This window comes from Delphinapterus leucas, chromosome 5 (genome assembly GCF_059928025.1).
Source record: "Delphinapterus leucas isolate spDelLeu-1000000601 "Yukka" chromosome 5, BTC_Dleu_Yukka2, whole genome shotgun sequence".
NCBI classification, from domain to species: Eukaryota; Metazoa; Chordata; class Mammalia; order Artiodactyla; family Monodontidae; genus Delphinapterus; species Delphinapterus leucas.
Window position 1 is genome coordinate 100393894 of NC_143133.1, and position 20392 is coordinate 100414285.

The following is a 20392-nucleotide window of genomic DNA, read 5'->3' on the forward strand; positions in this document are numbered from 1 at the left end:
CAATCTACATATTCAATGCAATCTCTATCAAAATTCCAGTGGCATTTTTCACAGAATTGGAACAAGAATTCTTAAAATTGTATGGAACCACAAAAGACCTCAAATAGCCAAAGCAATCTTGAGAAAGAAGAACAAAGCAGGAGGCATCACACTCTCTGATTTCAAGCTATATTATAAAGCTATAGTAATCAAAACAGTATAGTGTTGCCATTAAAACAGCCACATAGATCAATGGAACAGAAGAGAGAGCCCAGAAATAAACCCATGCATAAGTGGTCAAGTAATTTGTGACAAAAGGGGCAAGAATATAAAATGGGGAAAGGACAATCTCTTTAATAAATGGTATTGGGAAAACGGGGCAGTCACATGCAAAAGAATGAAACTAGACTACTATCTTACACCATACACAAAAATTAACTCGAAATGGATTAAAAACTAAAATCATGTTTCCTAGGAGAAAACATCGGTGGTAAGCTCTTTGACATTAGTCTTGGTGATAATTTTTTGGATCTGACTCCAAAAGCAAAGGCAAAAAAAGCAAAAATAAACAAGTGGGACTTCATCAAGCTAAAAAGCTTCTGCATTGCAAAGGAAACCATCAACAAAATGAAAAGGCAACCTACTGAATGGGAAAATATATTGGCAAATCATAACAGATAAGAGGTTAATATCCAAAATATATGAAGAACCCATACAACTCAATAGCAAAAAAACACAAACAATCTGATTTAAAAATTGGCAGAGGGGCTTCCCTGGTGGTGCAGCGGTTGAGAGTCCGCCTGCTGATGCAGGGGACACGGGTTCGTGCCCCGGTCCAGGAAGATCTCACATGCCGCGGAGCGGCTGGGCCCGTGAGCCATGGCCACTGAGCCTGCGCGTCTGGAGCCTGTGCTCTGCAACGGGAGAGGCCACAACAGTCAGAGGCCCGCATACAGAAAAAAATAAAAAATAAATAAATAAATAAAAATTGGCAGAGGATCTGAAAGACATTTTTCCAAAGAAGACATACAGATGGTCAACAGGCACATGAAAAGATGCTCAACATAACTAATCATCAGGGAAATGCAGATGAAAACCATAATGAGATATCACTTCACACCTGTTGGAATGGCTATCATCAAAAAGGTAACAAGTAAGTTTTGGCAAGCATGTGGAGAAAAAGGAACCCTTGTTCACTGTTGGTGGGAATGTAAATTGGTGCAGCCACTATGGAAAATAGTATGGTGGTTCCTCAGAAAATTAAAATGAGAACTACCATATGATCCAGCAATTCCACTTCTGGATATTAATCTGAAGAAAGTGGAAACACTAATTTGAAAAGATATACACACCCTTATGTTCATTGCAACATTATTTACAATAGCCAAGATATGAAATCAACCTAAGTGTCTATGGATGGATGAATAAATAAAGATGTGATACACACACACATCACACACATACATACATATACACACAATGGAATACTACCAGCCATAAAAGAGAAAGGAATCTTGCCATTTGCAATAACATGGCTAGATCTTGGGGAACTATGCTAAGTGAAATAAGTCAAGGAGAGAAAAATACCATATGATCTCACCTATGTATGGAATGTAGAAAACAAAATTCACAGATACAGAGAACAGAATGGTGGTTGCTAGCAGGAAGAGGGGTGTGGGGTGGGGGTAGGGTGCGCAATGGGTGAAGGACGTCAAGAGATACAAACTGCCAGTTATAGAATAGATAAGGGGATATAACATATAGCATAATAACTACAGTCAATAATATTGTAATGCTTATTTGAAAGTTGCAAAAAATCAAATTAGAACATTGTTATTTTTATTATAGTTGCAATGTAAAGAAGCTTTTAAGTAAAAAATAATTTATTGTAGAATGCTACACCTTAATTCATTTCACCTTGTTTCCTTAGTTTAAACAATAATTTGATTTAGATTACTAATACATACTTAACCAGTATCAAATGGGTAAATTATCATGGAGAAAAGAATACATGAAGAACTTATAAAGCAAAAACTAAGAAGAATTTATTCGTTTGTCAACCAATATTAATTGAGCACCTAGCATGTTCATACTTGGCAGAGGACTGGTAAGAAGAAAATAACCCTATCTTTGAGGACGTCTCAGTCAAAAGAGGTATGGGGAACAAGAAAAGGGGGCATTATTTTTGCTGAGTGTGAAAATGCCCGGAAAGGCCTTCACAGAGTCAGAGACACTGCAAAATAAATGTGACTTACCCAGTCAGAGCCTGAAATTAGCAGGCACAGAATACTCCTGTCAGAAGGAAATGCATGAAAGGACATGGCATGTTCAGGGAAAAACCAGAGTCTCAGATTCACAAAGGCCAGGAAATGAGGCTGGCAAGAATGTAAAGAGACTTGGTTACTGCGGTAATAAAGTTGGACTTTGAGAACCGGTGGATACATGTCAGCAGGGAGGAGGCATGTCCAGCCTATTTTCAAAAGTTCATTCTGACATCATTGTGGCTGATGCACTCAAGTGTGGAGAGAGCTGAGGCAGAGACCAGGAAGGAGGTAACTGCCGTGGTTTGGCCAAGAAGTGGTAAGGGCTGAGCTGGGCAGTAGCACTTGAGAGGAAATTTAATGGTGAGGTGGTGTGCCATAGCTTCTCCCTTCCTCTGGCAACTCCCCCTAAGTGTTGAAAAAGGAGGCCCATTGGATAACAGCCTAAACTCCTTTTAGAGTAGTACACCTCTGGAGTCATCTGGGGTCAGTTTACATGAGACTTTTAAGATGAAATAGCTGCAAATCTACCAAGTACAAGTCTATAGCTCTTTTCACCATTGGAAAAGAAATTAAGCAATAACAAATAACAGAACTAAAAGTAGACCACATTCAGTATGGAGATAAAATAGCTAATTAAATATGGAGTAAACTGTTCATGATAACAATTATATAAATATGCCTAGTAGCACAGGAAATATATACACTTACTTGATTTAAAACCTACACCATGTAAGTATTCAACCACCTTGTTCCTTGTTATATTACTTTCAGCATTCTTAAAGCTTTTTAAAGAACCTTTTCATAACTGTGTTGTGGGAGTAGATGTAATATACAAGGACTCATCCTCTTTCTATTTCACATGGTATGTAATCCATGCAGTTTAAAGTCAAATACTTTATTAAATTTTACAAATCTTGGAAACCTTGGATATTCCAAAAGAAGTTTACCAAATGCACAATACCTTGATTTTTGTTTTTGACTTCTACCACAGATTATCTTACCCCAGGGTTTAAAAAATTATCTCACCCTGAGGTTTAAAAAACATGAATTTTTTTTCTTCAGTCAGGGCCAACATGCTTCTTTAACCAATAAAACCTTAAGGAATTCTACCTTATAATGTTTGACACTTTTCCCTGAATTACTTATAGCACTACTTTCTTTTGCAAATGTTTAAACATTTACAAGTTTCACTCTTGCATTGAATACAGTCCTTTGAAGGACAACATGATCTCAACGTCCTACGTAATGCTTCATTAAGTAGCATAATACTGTATTTTTAAATACTATTTTTCCTAAAATCTCAATATTTATTTAGAGTTTATTAAATGTTATAAACTCTATTTGTAATCAAACACTCTCCACAAATATAAACATATTTAAACGTATCTTAATCAGCTGGATAAATGTATATAAGTTTTTACATATAACTTATATGTATATAAGTTTATACATAACTCACTGATCTCTTAGTTCTACCCTTTTTCACATTATTCCTATTACAGAGATTTTAAGAACACAATTAATCTAGACACTAAACTGTGTTGTTATATTACAGCTTTATTTAAGTAGGAAACCAGCACTGTGTAATAAAGAGGAAGATGCATTTTACTATCCACAACCTGTTGCCATGGTCAAGGACAAGGTCAGCAAAAAGAGATCCCTGTTTGGGGCTCACAACAGTGTGACTTCTCCTCCCCTCCACACCTCTTCTTATTGCCTTGTTCTCCACTGCGCCTCCTGCCATACCCCTATGCAAAGATCCTCAGTCACAAATTTGCCTTTTCTTCCCCTAGTTTTGCTGAATAATTTTATTCTCTAGTTTTTACTAGAGGTCACCTCATTTCTACCTTCCCAAAATGAATGAGTGAAGAAAGGAAGGAAGGAAGGAAGGGGAAGGGAGGGAGGAAGAATGAACATTTTGGGGAAAACATATTTTAAGAATGCCTTCTATTGTTTTCAAATGCAGCTATGCCCAAAGTGATAAATCTCATAAGCAATGAAGGGGGTAAAACAAAGCTTACTTGGATTAGGACTGACAGATGCAACTATTTTCTAGACTTTTAATTTAGTAGAATTTTACATCCCTAACTCAGGAAAGTTCTGTTATGAGGGGTCACCAGAGAGAACACAGAGGAACATATGTGTATCCTGCTGTGTGTGAGTATGTGTACATAGGTGTCCTTAACCCTTAAAATGAGTATCTACATGCATGAGAATTCACATAAATGTGTATTGTGTTGTTCAGAATAATCAGTATCTTTCTATGGGAATTGATACAATAATAATATGGCACTTATTTTCAGTTTCTTTGTGTTCAAATAAAAGTTCATGAGAACCTCAGGTACCTGCTAGCTTAACTCATCAACCTAATGGGATTTGTAAGTACCCACGAGTGAATCAAAAACAGATGCAAGCATCAGGCTTTCAAGATAAACTTCATCTTTGTCATTACGTTTCCCTATCTGCTCTTCCACACCTGAGGGAAGCTCTGGTAGAGACGAAGCTATAGGGATCACTACTAAGGGGGTTGCTTCCATTTCTATATGTTAACTGGACATAGTCATAATGATGGGTTAGGATTCTGAATTTTTGTCAAAATATTAAGCTAATAAAATATATTAAATATACTTGTCACTGTTCCTTCTGGGTACCAATAGATCATGTGTAGAAATTGTATAATATTCATTTTCATCCTAGAATTATAGCACAATGTCTAGATACTCAATAAATGTTTGTTGAATAAAAAAAGTTTGAAAAAAATTACCAATGAGAAAACATAAATATTGACAAGCAGTTTATCAATGTTGTGAATGACCTACAATAAATCTATAAACTCAGAGAGTGCAGGTCACTATATATTTAAACACCTGAGCTAATGACTAATCTTTACAGCGAAGCTAAAAAGTGAGGTGTGAAGACAGTAGGAACAATGCCTTCCTGTCTCAAGGTTGACTTAATCCACCAGGAGAGTTCTTACAATCATTCTATAGCCTTTCTCAAGCTGTCACCAAAGCACGAGTCGGAAAAATGGGCTTTCCAAAGGTGTAAATAATTCCATGCAAGGCAGACAGCAACAGAAGCAGGGAAGGAACATCCATCTTCTCACTTAATGGCACACAGGCAAGACACAGAACACAATGCAGACTCCATGACTTCCTCTGAATATAGGAAATTTCTCAAACATGTTGTATAGCCATGTTCAAGTTTGAATGTGATTACAGAGTCCCCTCCACACCCTTATATCAGCCTGTAAACTCAAGAGTAGAGTCTCATCACAACAAGCCAAACAGGAAAAAAAAAAAAAAAAGCCACCTCTGTTTCTGACTCTCAGAAAAGAATACTAAGAGGCGCACCCTGAGAGCACAGGTGTTCCTTCACTCTCATGATTTCACTGAACTGAAAAGAAAAATGTTCTCAGTTGGCTTCATTGCCTGTTTTTCATTCAACAAAGACTATATGCTGAGAATTTCCTCAAGCAAATAGTCACTGAAGCCTTTTAACAGGGGAAGGCTCAAGCACTTTTTATTAAGAGCAACAAATCAATCATGAAATGGACCACATGAAATACGTTTTATAGTTAATGTGAGGAAATGCACAATATGACAAATGATTCAGCAAGTATAATTATCTACAAGGCCTGTTTGGAAGAAAAAAAAAAACGTACTACTAAAGAAAAATGATTCTTTAACTGGTTTTGCCTATGCTTTTACAGGGTTTGTAACTGAAATTCACTTAATGGCTAACTATGTCTTTCTGTCATTAATCTTACTTTCCTTTTCCTTTGGGACCCATTTTAGCCCCAAATGGGGACTTGAAAATGACTAACTAATAAACTTACATTTTTTCCTAAAAAGGTATAGTAAGCCCATGTAGCAAAGCTCTTTATGGCACACTACATTTTTCTTCAAATAATGTGCAAATGTACTATGGATGTTTAAAAAATTACAAACTAATACAAAAAAATAAAGGTGTTAAAATAATAAAAGCACACTTGAATACATTTTACATTTAAATAAATTTAATAAAACTTTAAATAAACTTTATTTTAAATAAAACTTTACATTAAATACAACTTTACACTTAAGTTCATCATTTTATAAATCATTCTCCCCCATCAGGAAGTTTTTGGTTTTTTTAATTATTCTAAAGTTTCACAAAGTCATCAAACTCATGCTGTGGATTTAAGATAGGGAAAACAAAAAACTTGTGGAATTAATACATCTTAGGGATTCAGTAAAAAACAAACAAAATATATATATATTCTTATTAATTTAGCTCTCTATCATGGAAAAAGGACAGAATGCCACCTATCAAATTCCATAGAATATTAAAGAACATGTTCCAGTCTGCCTTTGTTATGAAGGCACTGATTGTGGTTTGATGCAGCATTGTACCATTTTGGCGTTTGTGACATTTCCCCGTGCCTTACCTTCCCACAGAGAAATAGGCCAGTTCATCCTGTAACTTTCACAAAATCTTTTGCAAGAGGTTCTTAATAATCTGGAGGTTATAGCAGGGATGACGGTCCAACCGACCTTCTAAGACAAAAGCCTAGGGTCAAAATAAAACCTGATTTGAAGCTATAAGGAAAAGCAATTTTTAGGGAAACTTCCCCAAGGCAATTCTTGCCATCTGTAATAAATGGAAGGAAGTGAGCAAATGGAGTGAAATGCACTAAAATATAATTGTCACTTGTCCTAGGTGAGAGCACTCTATTTATGTCTGGGTAAAATTTATAATGTATTTGTTCCCAAGGTTCTCAAGAGAGAAATCACAAATCAGGTTTCTGGCCATAGGTTCTGCATCCAAATTTAATGCTGCTGACTGATGGGTAATGGCAATCAACTAATTACTGTACGGCTGTAAAGATTTTTTAAAAACAACAAACTCTAATTTATAATCAAGGATTGTCTTATGATTATTTTAGGCCATACCTGCCTTCTTCTAGAAAAAGCAATGTTTCTCAGATTTATTCCTGTCATACGGAACCCCTCTCTGGGACTTCCCTGGTGGCACAGTGGTTAAGAATCTGTCTGCCAATGCAGGGGACACGGGTTTGATCCCTGGTCTGGGAAGATCCCAAATGCCGCAGAACAACTAAGCCCGTGCGCCACAACTACAGAGCCTGCACTCTAGAGCCTGCGAGCCACAACTACTAAGCCCATGTGCCGCAACTGCTGAAGACTGTGTGCCTAGAGCCCATGCTCCGCAACAAGAGAAGCCACCGCAATGAGAGGCCCACACACTGCAAAAAAGATTAGCCCCCGCTCGCAGCAACTAGAGTAAGCCCACACAGCAATGAAGACCCAACGCAGCCAAAAAAAAAAAAAATCCTCTGCTCTACCCCCACATCAAGTCGTTTCCATGACATTTTTCCTATCCCAAGTCTGTCATCTAGAATTTCCCAACTCCTCTCTCCTCACCTTCTCTGTCAAACTGCTAGACAACACCATCCATACATGCTGTCTTTATTTCCTCATCTCTCAGTAGATCCTCGGCCTCCTGTGATCTGTCTTCTTGGGCCACCACAACAGCAAACAAGTTCTTGTTAGTGGTAAATGTCATTAAACCTAATGGCAACTTTCAGCCCTGATGTTCCTTGGCCTCTAGGAAGTGACACGGCTCTAGACTCCCTCTCTTTCCAGAGTTTCTGTATAGCACAACCTCATGGCTTTCAGAAGAACATAGAGAAAGAGCCCACAAACTCTGAAGCCAGAATGCCCACATTTAAATCAGCTCTATATATACAGGCTGTGTGACAGTCTTTAAGTCATTTAACCTCTTTTGGACTCACATATTTTTAATCTGTAAAATCAGAAATAACAGTACCACCAAACTTTCGAGATGATTAAATTGATTTAATATATGTAAAAGCATATAAAATAGTGCCTGGCCATAGTAATTGTCTTGTCATACACATTTTAGCTTTTATTGTTTTTTATTATAATTTTCCTCCTACTTCTTGGGTTTCTCCTTCTTTGTGTTTATCAGGGTTTGTTCCTAGATTCTCTCTCCCCCACCCGCCCCACCACCAGCTACAGGGTGCTCCTACTTGCTGATGAAGCCTAAACATAATCTCCAACCCATACCTATTTCCTAAACTTTAACTATACATATGCAACTGCCTACTGGATATCTCAAATCCAACACACCCACAGCCAAATTCATCTTTCTCCCAAGCCTGTTCCTCCTCCAGTGCTCCCTTTCTCTAAAGCTGCAACCACCACCTACATAACCATTCAAGCCAGAAACCAGGAATCATGTCTGACTCTGTCATTCCCTCATCTTCCAAATGCAAACAAGTCCTACAGATTCTATCTCCCTTTTAAATACCCCTTGAACACAATCAGTCTCTTCTCTTCTACCTCTGCAGCAGCAAGTCCAGGCCACTACTATGTCTCTCTGGACCACTGCAACAGCCTCCTTGTCTCTTTACCATTGGCCCTCTCCTTCTCTAAACATTTTCCATACATCCAAGGCAGCCTTCTTCTAACACTCAGATCTTATCATGCCTCCAACCCTTTGCTTACAACCCTCCTACGTCATAATGAACACGGCATGCAAGGCCCTTCATGATGGAATCTGGACCCTGAATATTTCTTAAGCCTCATTTGTTATTCTCTCTCTTGCACAATGTGCAGCTCTTCAAATCTTGGTCACCTCTGGACTCTCACAGATGCTGTTTCCTCAGCCTGAGACTTTCTCCCATTCCACCAACATCTTTCGTTTGTCTGGATAATTCCTACCCAACCAACTTTACTCAAGGAGACTTTCTCTGACCTAAACTACATTCAGTATCCTGGTAATATGCGCACTGAAAATACTGGAGCCCTCCCCACAGGAATAGTTCTCATATTTATTTAACTGTTTAAAGTAAGCATACAAATGAATTATATAGTTACAAAATGTGATACATGCTATGAAGGGAACTATGTCCCTCACCAGACTATGATCTTACAAGGACGTGACATTTTGTGAGCTCAATGCCTAGAATAATAGACATTCAAATATATATGTATATGTATTTATACACATATATGATGATAAGATTGATATCATCAATACTAACAGGAAGATGTAGGAGGGAAGAGGAAGGAAGATAGCCTAATTTTCTACCTGCACTCACCTGCTAAGATTCTCTACAGGACTTTACTGTCAATGCCCATCTCCGCACATCAACCCTGCACCTCCAATGTCATCTCAATAGCTTTGAGGCAGTGAAAGGTAACTCATAAAATGCCTGGGATACCCCTGATATATGCTTTGATTTGGTCAACAAATATTAACAATTTGGTGTATGTGTTAGACTGTGCTAGGCATAGAAGTCTATTCAAATTAAAAGCTCACAGGACCTCCCTGGTGGCACAGTGGTTAAGAATCCACCTGCCAATGCAGGGGACACGAGTTCTAGCCCTGGTCCAGGAAGATCCCACATGCCGCAGAGCAACTAAGCCCGTGCGCCACAGCTACTGAGCCTGCACACTAGCGCGGGTAAGCCACTACTACTGAGCCCATGTGCCACAACTACTGAAGCCCACGCACCTAGAGTCTGTGCTCCACAACAAGAGAAGCCACCACCATGAGAAACCCGTGCACTGCAACGAAGAGCAGCCCCCACTTGCCGCAGCTAGAGAGAGCCCATGCGTAGCAACAAAGACCCAACACAGCCATAAATAAATAAATAAATAAATTTATAAAAAAATAAATAAAAGATCACAAAACTCTTAGAAGCTAAAGATAAATGCCATTTGTATCAAACATGTTAAAGACATTGGTATATAAACACTATGTGAAAATGATTTTTAAAATTTAAACCTGCCCATAATGGTCCTGCCTTAGAGTATAAGGTAACAAGCAACAACCAGATAATGTTCCGACAGATAGAAATGACAGGCTAAAAAGAAGTTGTTTTTTTTTTCAATCATTTTGCTTTTTATCTTCTTGCTCTGTTTTTCTCTCACTCTCTCCTCCTTCCTCTTTTTCTTCTCTATCTCTGTCTATATCTCTATCTCTCTGCAATGGATAATACATTACACAACTTGTATAACATCAGAGATGACCTCTGAGTTGTAAATTGGTCAGAAGAAATCAAACTAGAAACAAAAGATTTTCCAACATAAAAAGACAAGCATAATTCATGTTGAAATCACTGTAAGATCAAATAATAAATGAACAAAGAAATGCCATACAATAAACTTTAGAAAACAACTAGAACATGAAATTACTTCTATAAATTAATGTCAGATAATTTCTAAGTAAGGGCAGAATCAGTTTCGTGGAAGAGAGATAACTTTAAAAGCTTTAAATTGTTTTCTTTTATATTAGTGATATGTGTATTTTGGGAAAGCTAAACCACTGTGACTAACTCTAGAACTTGGTCTTAGCTGTTTGAGACCTGGTCTTAAGCAGAATTGAATGTTTTAACTCAAACTTGCCAACCATACTTTCTCCTATAAGTGATTCTTAGCAACTTCTTTGGAGGTTCTATCAAGCAATTAGGGCCACCCACAGACCCTTGAATAGAGGGTATAATCCAGGAAGATAAGACTTAGAGAACTTATCCAGGAAGTGCTTCCACTTTATCAAGTATAGGGCTTTGAAAGGGACAAACATAGAATCATGCAGAGAGGGGAAACACATGCTAATGAAGACATATCAAAAGAAGTCTTTGTTCAATAACACTCCAGGTAGCCCTTCCCTGGTCACCCTATCCAAAACTGTAACCCTCCAACACACTCTTCAATCCATTTTCCTGCCTTAATATTCTCCTTGACCATTTCCACAATCTAACATACAACACATTTTACTTGTTCTTCTGGTTTATTGTCCGTCTCCTTCAACCATAACTTAAGCTCATGAAGTCAGAAATGATTTTTTTAGCCCACTGCATCCATAATTGTATCCCCACAGCTAGAACAGGCACATAGTAGTAGTGTTCAATAAATATTTGTTGAATGAACAAATGTAATTAATTCTATCCTTGAAATCATATGGTAACTTACAGTGCATACAGATTACCTTTACCTCTATATGTTAAGTTTAATGTAGCAAGAAGTCTTTCCATAGATTAAATTTAGAAACAGTTTTCTGCACTTGTGATAGAGGTTGATAATCATTTTGATCACCCAAGAAAGGCAAGTCATACCTGAGTCACTTCAGATAGATACTCCAGGCACTTCTCAAGGTCTCTGTCTACGCTTGCATGAGTGGATGTACAGAACAAGGTGGGTTATAAGTCCCTTTGTGTTCGAGAGTCATGAAAAAGAAACTGCCTCACACCCGAGAGAGAATGGGGAAATGAAAAGTGATAAGCATTCTGGGTCCGTAAGATGGTGGACATCTGCACCAAACATGATTGTATAATTCAGCAAGCTTGCAACCCAAGAAGAGTCATTACATCAGCACATCGATCAAGAGCTGGAGCAGAGCTCCCAATATATCTGCAATTGCCACTCCATGTATAATGAAAGAAAATGTTGTCCTCTACTTCCCTGGATCACCATGTGAATCAGTATGTGCGACCAAGCACTGATGCTGGGAATGGGCTGAGGTTGACCGAATATCATTTAGAATTCTCTACCTGACACTCCAGGCCCCATTAATTTGCCAAAATATTCAAATACTATCAGACTGGTTATTTTATCCTTATCATATGTGCTTTCCCAATATCTACCTATTTGCCTTTTTCTAAGAGTCCAGTTGCTCAAATTCCAGTTTCCTTCAATCCTATCATACTTTCCTTAACATATAATGCAAGATCTCCTCTTCTCTCTACCTTCCTTGGCTAATTCCACGCTTCTCCTCTTGTTAGAATTCCTATGGAAATTATTCTTTAATCTTATATTTGCAAAGAATTTGAGAATCTGCAAAGCACTTCCACATACATCATCTCACTTACATAAATAAACAGCAGAGTACTATTTTACAGACCCATTTTTTTTCTTGCACTTCCCAGCCCTATACCCTTTCCACAGCTTGCTTTTCCCAGACCTAGTAGGGGTCACTCCAGAGTATACATGCTAATGAGGATGAAAATGAAATTATTTTATTTTATTGAAATTACCCCAGGGCATATGTCATGATAACAACTGAGTTTCTTTAGTTATTTCAATATGAAACTGCTTGGTAATGAACCAAAGCAAACCAATATTTTTCAAAGTTTTAGTGTTATAGTAACAATAACAAAATGTAATTCCCTGCTCTAGCCAGAAGCCATATTAAAATGTTTCACATTCAATTCTCTCAAAAACTATGGGATATGTAAAACATAACCATTTCATATATAAGGAACGGAAGTCTTAAAATTGTTAAGTAACTGCCCAGTGTCAGATTGGGAATTTGGATCTGATCTGTATGACTTGAAAGCCAAAGCCCCTTGGCCCCATACTCTGCAGTCAGGCACTATTCTGTTATACAGAGTGTAAGAGCAGGGCTGCAATACAGGACAAAGTCATCTCAACTATTGCCAGGGACATACAGAGGCTAAAGCACAATAAAATAACACTTATTTTAATTACAAATAAATAGTAAATACATGTGATTGCCTGGGGCTTCAGACAGTTGTGCAGTGACTAGGGAAGAAGCAGGAAAAGGGGAGACACTGGAGCTAAACAAGACGAGAAGTCTTTGTGTGAATCTGCCCTCTCACCTCACCCCAGGACAGGAAGAGCTTACCTGGGGCAAGAAGGCCTGGAGGCTTCCCTTCCTTACTCAACCACAGAGACTTCAGGTCCCCCTTTTACGAACTGCCTTACCTTCTCTTCTTCCTTAGTGCTACTTATTAATCTTCATTTTCACTAGGTTTATCTGACCATATGAATAGATTTAGGGTTTGAAAGAGGGTAGGACACCATGAGAGCCTCAATCATTAGCCTAACGGTCTAATTTCACTCTCCAGACACTGTAGTCAACTTGTTTCTTTATTGTCATAAGTAAAGAGGCAATAAAATGTAATGCATAGTGTTCAGATTCTGCTCCACCACTCACTAACTCTGGAATCTTGAACATGTTGCTTAACCTTTCTGTGCCACAATTTACTCATCTGCAAAAGGAGCATAGTATTAGTACCTACCTCACTGTGAGGTATTGTGAAGAATAAATGAGATAATACATGTAACATACTTGGGATATTGCCTGACTAAGAGTAAGTGTTCTGTGAGCATTTACTATTATAATTACTATATAATGCATGTGTCATAAGGATTACAAAAATAATATCTAATATTCAATGAAAATTACACTCTGTGACTTCCATTTATTCCTCACATAAACTCTGTGAAGTAGATACACACTGTCCCAATTATAAATGAAACACGAACTCAGGTTATAGAGGAGTCCAAAATTATGCAGGCAGCAAGTGATAGAGTTAGGACTCAAGCCCAGTCTGATTCCAAAATCAAGCTCTGCACCACCATGCTATTTCAGATGGGTAATAATACTTGCTAATAGGTATTGAAGTTTTGCTCTGTGCCAGGCATTGTTCTAATAACTTAAGATCTCTTATATTTTACATCTCTTGTGAAAATTAAGTGAAATTCTCAAAACTACCTTACGAGACAGATGCATTTATTGTTCCTGTTTTACAAATGAGAAAACCAAGAAACCAGGCGAAGATCACACAATTAGCAGATGGCTAAAGTAAGTGTACCTCATACTGAAAGGTGGGTAAAGCTGAGGTGCTAAATTTAAATCTCAGTGACCCAGTACCAGGTTGAGCATCACAATTTTCAAAAAGGAAACTCCCTCCTAGTATATCCATCTAAACAATTTCTGAGCCAGAATGATTAAGACAGATATTCAACACTGGAATTACAAAAGAAGGAACTGATTAAATGCTAATTTATTCTGATTTGCCTTACTACTCAATCATCTTCCCACCTCTAACAGCAGCTATTTTCAGTAGTCATTTTCATTCTGTCCTCTACAATTTGAATAGATTCACTATTAGCAAATAAGGATCAACTTTTCATAGGAAGCAAGACCATTACCTTCATGTGCTTCCTGTATCATAGAAGTTAGAGGCAACGTAGAGCGAGAGAGTGGATGAATATTCAGTCCATGCAGCTGTGACAAGAGGAGAATCTGCCAATGATATACGGGGCCAAACTCACAGGACTTTACAAGCATCGCACATCAATAGTAATGGATAACAACTGATTGGGTACTGAGCAGGACCACGGTAGTCCAAGTATTTATGCAAATTATAAAAATAAGCTTTGGTTTGGTGAGCAGGGTACAGGTTTCGTTGTAGCCCAAACCACTCACTGAGCCTCAACCCTATGTACCAAGGGCTTGGTGTATGTTTCAAATGGATCCCAATGGATCTGAGCTCATATGGGAAGGTGCCTTTAGAAGTCCGGAAAGACATGATGGATAGCAAGGACAGAAACATACTGTTACAGATCTTGGGAACAGATTGAATAAAATACAAGAATCAAGAAAGAAGATGGCCAGAAAATTTTCTTTATAGGAAGATTGTGTGGGAAAATAACAATGTGCCATGGGAAATAATACCAGTTGGATGGTTAGAACAAGTTATTAGATCCCTTATATTCACAGCACAATTAAATACCTGATTTGCTAGGCAAGAGAAAACCCAGTAGGAATATATATATATATATATATATATATATATATATATATGGCAATGAAAAAAAAATTAAGATTTTGGGAATTCTTCAAGAATGTTATTCTAGGTAAAGAAAAGGTTGATGATAAATCATGTGGTCACAGATTAACTCAGTAAACAAATAATGAATTAACAAAGTATGGAACAGGAACCTGATTAGGAAAGAAAACATGTTGACAATAATGGTAATAAATTTGACCCAAATCAAAACAAAACCTGGCAGTTACTGTGCACTTTATGCTATGTGTTTTACATGCATTACCCTTACAATAACCTTATGACATCAGCATTTTTATTAGTACCATTTTACAGATAAGGAAACTGAAGCTTAAGAGATCATGTGACTCACCCAGGATCTCCTACAAGCTAATAGAATTGCGGTTTAAATCCAGATGGTTTAACTTTGGAGTGTACATGCTTGAGCACCATGTTATACAGCTAAGTGTTAAATTAATGGAAGTAGCCACAATTAATAAGAACACAGATGCAAGTACCAGACACATCAAATGTTGTACCACCTCTAGCTGCATAGAGAAAAGTCAGGATAAGGAGGCCTCTGATAGCGATGAGAAACCTGACCAGAATAGAGTGATGGAAATAATGAGATACAATGAAATACAAATACTCTTAAAATACAAATACTCTTAAAATATTTTACAGTGAGCAAGATTCATAATGAACAAAATAGAATGGACTTCCATTCCTGGCTTCATCATCTCACTTTGGAATTGACAGAGAATAAGTTTGCTGTGTAGGCATTTCATGGTAATGACTTTACTATTATTAACAATGACAATAGTTCCAGGCAGTAGTTCATATTTGCATAGCAGCCTTCCACATAGGAGCAAAAGCACCCGGCAAACATTCTCATTTTTATTATTGATGGCTTAGATTAATAGAGCGCCTTTCTGTCAAAAAGCTCATTAATCCTTACACGGACTCTTGTGACACAAATAGGCAAGCAATCCATTTCTACATTTTACATATGGAGAAACCAAAGTCCAAGGACCTTTGTATAATTGCTTAGTAATACTGTGGCTGGGTCTACAATGAAATCATAAGGAACCAAGCATTCCCCTTCCTTACTGACTGAAGCGCTATCTCTTTTACAACTTCTTACTCTGAATTACCTGAAAGTGGGGGCCTTCTCTATCTACTGGAGCCTTCCGCACCGATTCTTACTACCTCTTCTTCAAGATGGATTCTCATTGCCTCCCTCACTCTAATAGATCAGGCTGCACCCATCCTCTCTCCTCCCCAAACCAGTCTCAATATTGCTCCCAGATTCATTTTCTTCAGCCTGCTCAGAAAACAGCAGTAGCTCTTCATTGTCTATGGAAACAGACCCACATTCCTTCATAGGAGGAATTTCACAGCCTCCCTTAATCAGGCCCCAATCTTTTTCCCAGAGATTTCCCTGAATGCCATCTCCTCTGTGCCTAGGTCACACAAGCCTAACTTTCTGAACCCCAAAGCTCACTCTTCTCTTTTCTCACTCTGTTCCCTCTTCTAGAAGAAACCTTTCCAACTCCAATACTGACTACTAAAATTATCTTCACAATTCCACTCTGATGATATCTCCTCCATGAATCCCTTCTAATACCTCAGTTGAAAATGGCTGCTCCCTCAAAGTCCACAATACCCATTTAACCTTTATCTGTTGCACTCCCCATATTCTACCTAGGGCTATTGTGACTTATGAAAGTACATCTGTCTTATTAGAATGTTCTATCCCTGACATTCACAGAGAGTCAACAATGTGTCAGGCCCTGTGACAGCTAGTAGGTAAAAAAGAGAAACAGATCTCTGCCTACACAGAGGTTATAATCTTATAGACTCTCTCATCTAGAGTTCCTCCTCTGAATGACCAAACACACTATTTCTCTGTTTTTCCAGGAATGTTACCATTCTATATCATAAAAGAGATGTTAATTCATTACATAGAGTAAATGCTTTTTAGAAGTGGTTCTCCAAGCATAGTACACAGATACCCTGAAGGTCCCCAAGACTTTTTCAGAGGGGCCCCCGAGGTCAAAACTAACTCCAAATAATATTACGACACAGTTTGCCATTTTCACTCTCATTTTCTCTCATATGTACAGTAGAGTCCTCCAGAGGCTGCGAGATGTGTGATATAACAGCAGATTGAAGGCATAAGTAGATAAGAGAATTCAGCTGTCTTCTATTAAACCAGTCATTAAACAGATTTGCAAAAATGTAATACCATGCTTGTCACTAAATTATTTTTGGTTAGTAAAAAGCAGTTTTCATTAAAAGATACATTCTAGATATTTTATTTAACATATGTAACAGTTTACTGTTGTTAATTCTTAATTACCTAAATATTTCAAATTGATATCTTAATTTCTGACATGGTAAATACCAATGGATATAATAATTGTCAAGTGTGTAAAGGAATCGTGAGACCACAAAGTCTGAGAATTGCTGCACTGGGACACATGTCTTCCTGTGGAACCCCAGTTGAGAATGTCTGGGCGATAGGTGAATCGTTTGTAATTGCACTGTTCCCTGAACTCACCTCTGTTAAAGCAACTATCTATCCTATGTATGAGATGAATTTATCTCTGATGCTGCAGTGCTAGGTGGAAGCCAGTAAATACCTGAGGGAGAAAGGAAAGAAGGAAGGAGGGAAAGGAAGGAGAGAGCATGGCAGGGAGAGAGGAAGGGAAAAAGGAAGGAAAAAAGGAGGGAGGGAGGGAGGGAAAAAGGGAAGAATTGTGTCTTTTTCATTCTTCAAAGATTCTACCACAGTAATCTGCCCACTGAAAATATCTATTAACCTTCATGTAAATGTGTTGTATTGATATAATATCTAAGGTGATTAAGACACCAATAGTTTCATCTGATGTGTTGGTAAATCCCAATACAGCTTAGAAACCATGATTTTAAAGACAAATTGTTAAAGAATCCTCTCATAAATAAATCAATAAACAAACCTTTATGCACACTAGTCCTTCACTATCAGAGGATAATTTTAGGATAAAGAAAGATACAAATTAGGGAAATAGATGCAGTCAATTTGGTTGCCTATGCATAAATTGTCTTCCTTATGGATAATAAAGTCTCAATAATTAGAAGTTACTTCCTATAACTAAAATATATTATCTCTAGATTTAGAGTGAGAATAGGTAGAATTAAGGCAAAGATAATAAAAGGGGGAGGGTCAAAGCAAAAATTGGGCATAGGTAAGCCTGTGTTCAAGATCCTTCTAAGCCTCCATCTGGCCTATTCTTTCCTTTCAGCTGTCCATGAAACAGCTTTTCATCCCTATGAAGTTCCTTCACTGACCAAGGCTACCCTCACCAAGGTACTCCACTTGGCCTGGCTTTTTGGGTATTATTCCATGCTTTAATTCAATCTATACAATTTAATCCATATAATTTGTACAGTTAAAAAGAAATTTAAACATCATCTATCACAACTCCCTCGTACACAGTTGAAATTCAGCTAGGTTAAGACTTGCCCAAAGGAATATTAATTCATGACAAAGCTGCAATGAGACTCTAATATCAAGTTCTCTTCCTTTTCCAGAAACAATATAATGAAAATTTTAAAATAATCTGCTAAACCCCTAAGAAAGCACTCACTTTCAGACCAGTCTTGATTCTTTCCCCATGTAAAAACCTTTCCTATATATTCGATTTCCTTAGTCTCCTATGTTAATGCATTAAGACATTTATCCAAGTGTGGATGTTATCTAGATTCAAAATCCATCAACACCAATTCACACCTTAACTCAAGTTAGTTTATCAGGTTAGCTAGCCAACCACTTTACCTCATAACATTTCTTTTTTTTTTTCTTTTTTTTTTTTTTGGCCGTTGCATGGCTTTCAGGATCTTAGTCCCCTGACCAGGGATTGAACCCGGGACCCAGCAGTGAAAGCACCAAGTCCTAACCACTGGACCAATAGGGAATTCCCATAACATTTCCATTTTAATAGGAACAGTCTTCAACCAAAGGAGTAAGTGGAAATTTCATACATCATATCTGGTTCAGAAACAGAGAGAGCTGAGAACCAGAGAGCATTTTGTCTCCTTAAAACACGACACGTCAGATATCTATACTTAGGACCAAGACTAGAAAAGAAGGTCAGCATATGAGATTTGATTGCCTGTGATGTTCCACATTGCTGACCTGAACCCTGATGGGCAAGAGCATAGTCAACAGACACATGACATGATACATTTGGCTGAAACTCATAAAAACTGAAAAACAGCTTAAATTAATTGTTGCCTACCCACTATTTCACATAGTTTTTGCCTAATACAATTTATTCAATCTTTTTTGGGGGGAAGGGGAAGGGGGGGAGTGTACTATCTTTAAATCTTAATAAACTAAATTCCAAAGCAGAATTATGTGGATTCTTAAGGTTTATAAATGACTTTCTAAAAACAATACTGTCAAGGTTATCCATTCTCAAGTTTAAAGGCATTTGAAAGTGGGCCTCCAGGATTAAAAGCACCAAAAAACCAACTAGAGCTTCCAAAAGAACAACTAGAAAGAAAACTTTGAAGTATCTGGCATATATAAATTCTGGCATCTACACCATAAATAATACATTATCACATGTAATGAATACTGTTAAATTGTAGACTAAATTTTCCAGTAAGCCCTAATTTGAGAAGGTTTCTTATGTTAATCACATCTTCATTAATATCACATACTTTTATTTTAATAGTAGTTCCTCTGATACTATTTATCAGAATATGGAGAATTCTTTATGAAGAATCTGAAATATCCTAAAATTTATGCTGACTCATTCTTCAGCTAAGTTCCAGGAAAACAGTATGATTTCCCTGATCTGACATCAAATTCTTGGGACCTCTCAAATCTATCTTCCTAAGAGATATAGCTTGAGGTACCACCAATCAGTGGCCTTTAAAAGGTCTACTTATGTTGGTCTTACTAAAGTTAAATAGCCCTAAGGATTTAGTTTCCCACCTTGGTAACTTGCAGCCATGGAGAAGCAAGACAAAGCAGCACTATAATGACATATTTCTGAATATTCTCTTATTCATCCCATGTATAAGATATTTGGTTCCACAAACCTGTTATGCTCACTTCTATCACTTTTTACTTTGATTATGCTGCTATCATTTCTTGGAATCCCTGTTCTTACCCTTAACTTGAAACCATGTCAATGTTTAAGGCTCCATTTAGGTCCAACTTTTACCTTTAATTCTGAAAAGGATACGACATAGGAATAAAAAAGGAAGTGCTCCAGAGTTGGATTCCCTCGGGCTACCACCACTAGCTGCATGACCTAGGGCAAGTTACTAAGCCTCCTATGTTTCAGTTTCATGATTTGTAAAATAGAAATGCTCAGTGGGATTTCTATAAAGATTAAATGAATCAGTGCATGGAAAGTGCCTTGAACAGTGTGTGGCACAAAATAATCACTCAATAAATGTTATCCACTATTATAATCTTTATTATAACTCTCATTCTTCCCACACCTCTCTGAACATATATAGACTCATAATTCATAAGGACCTTAAA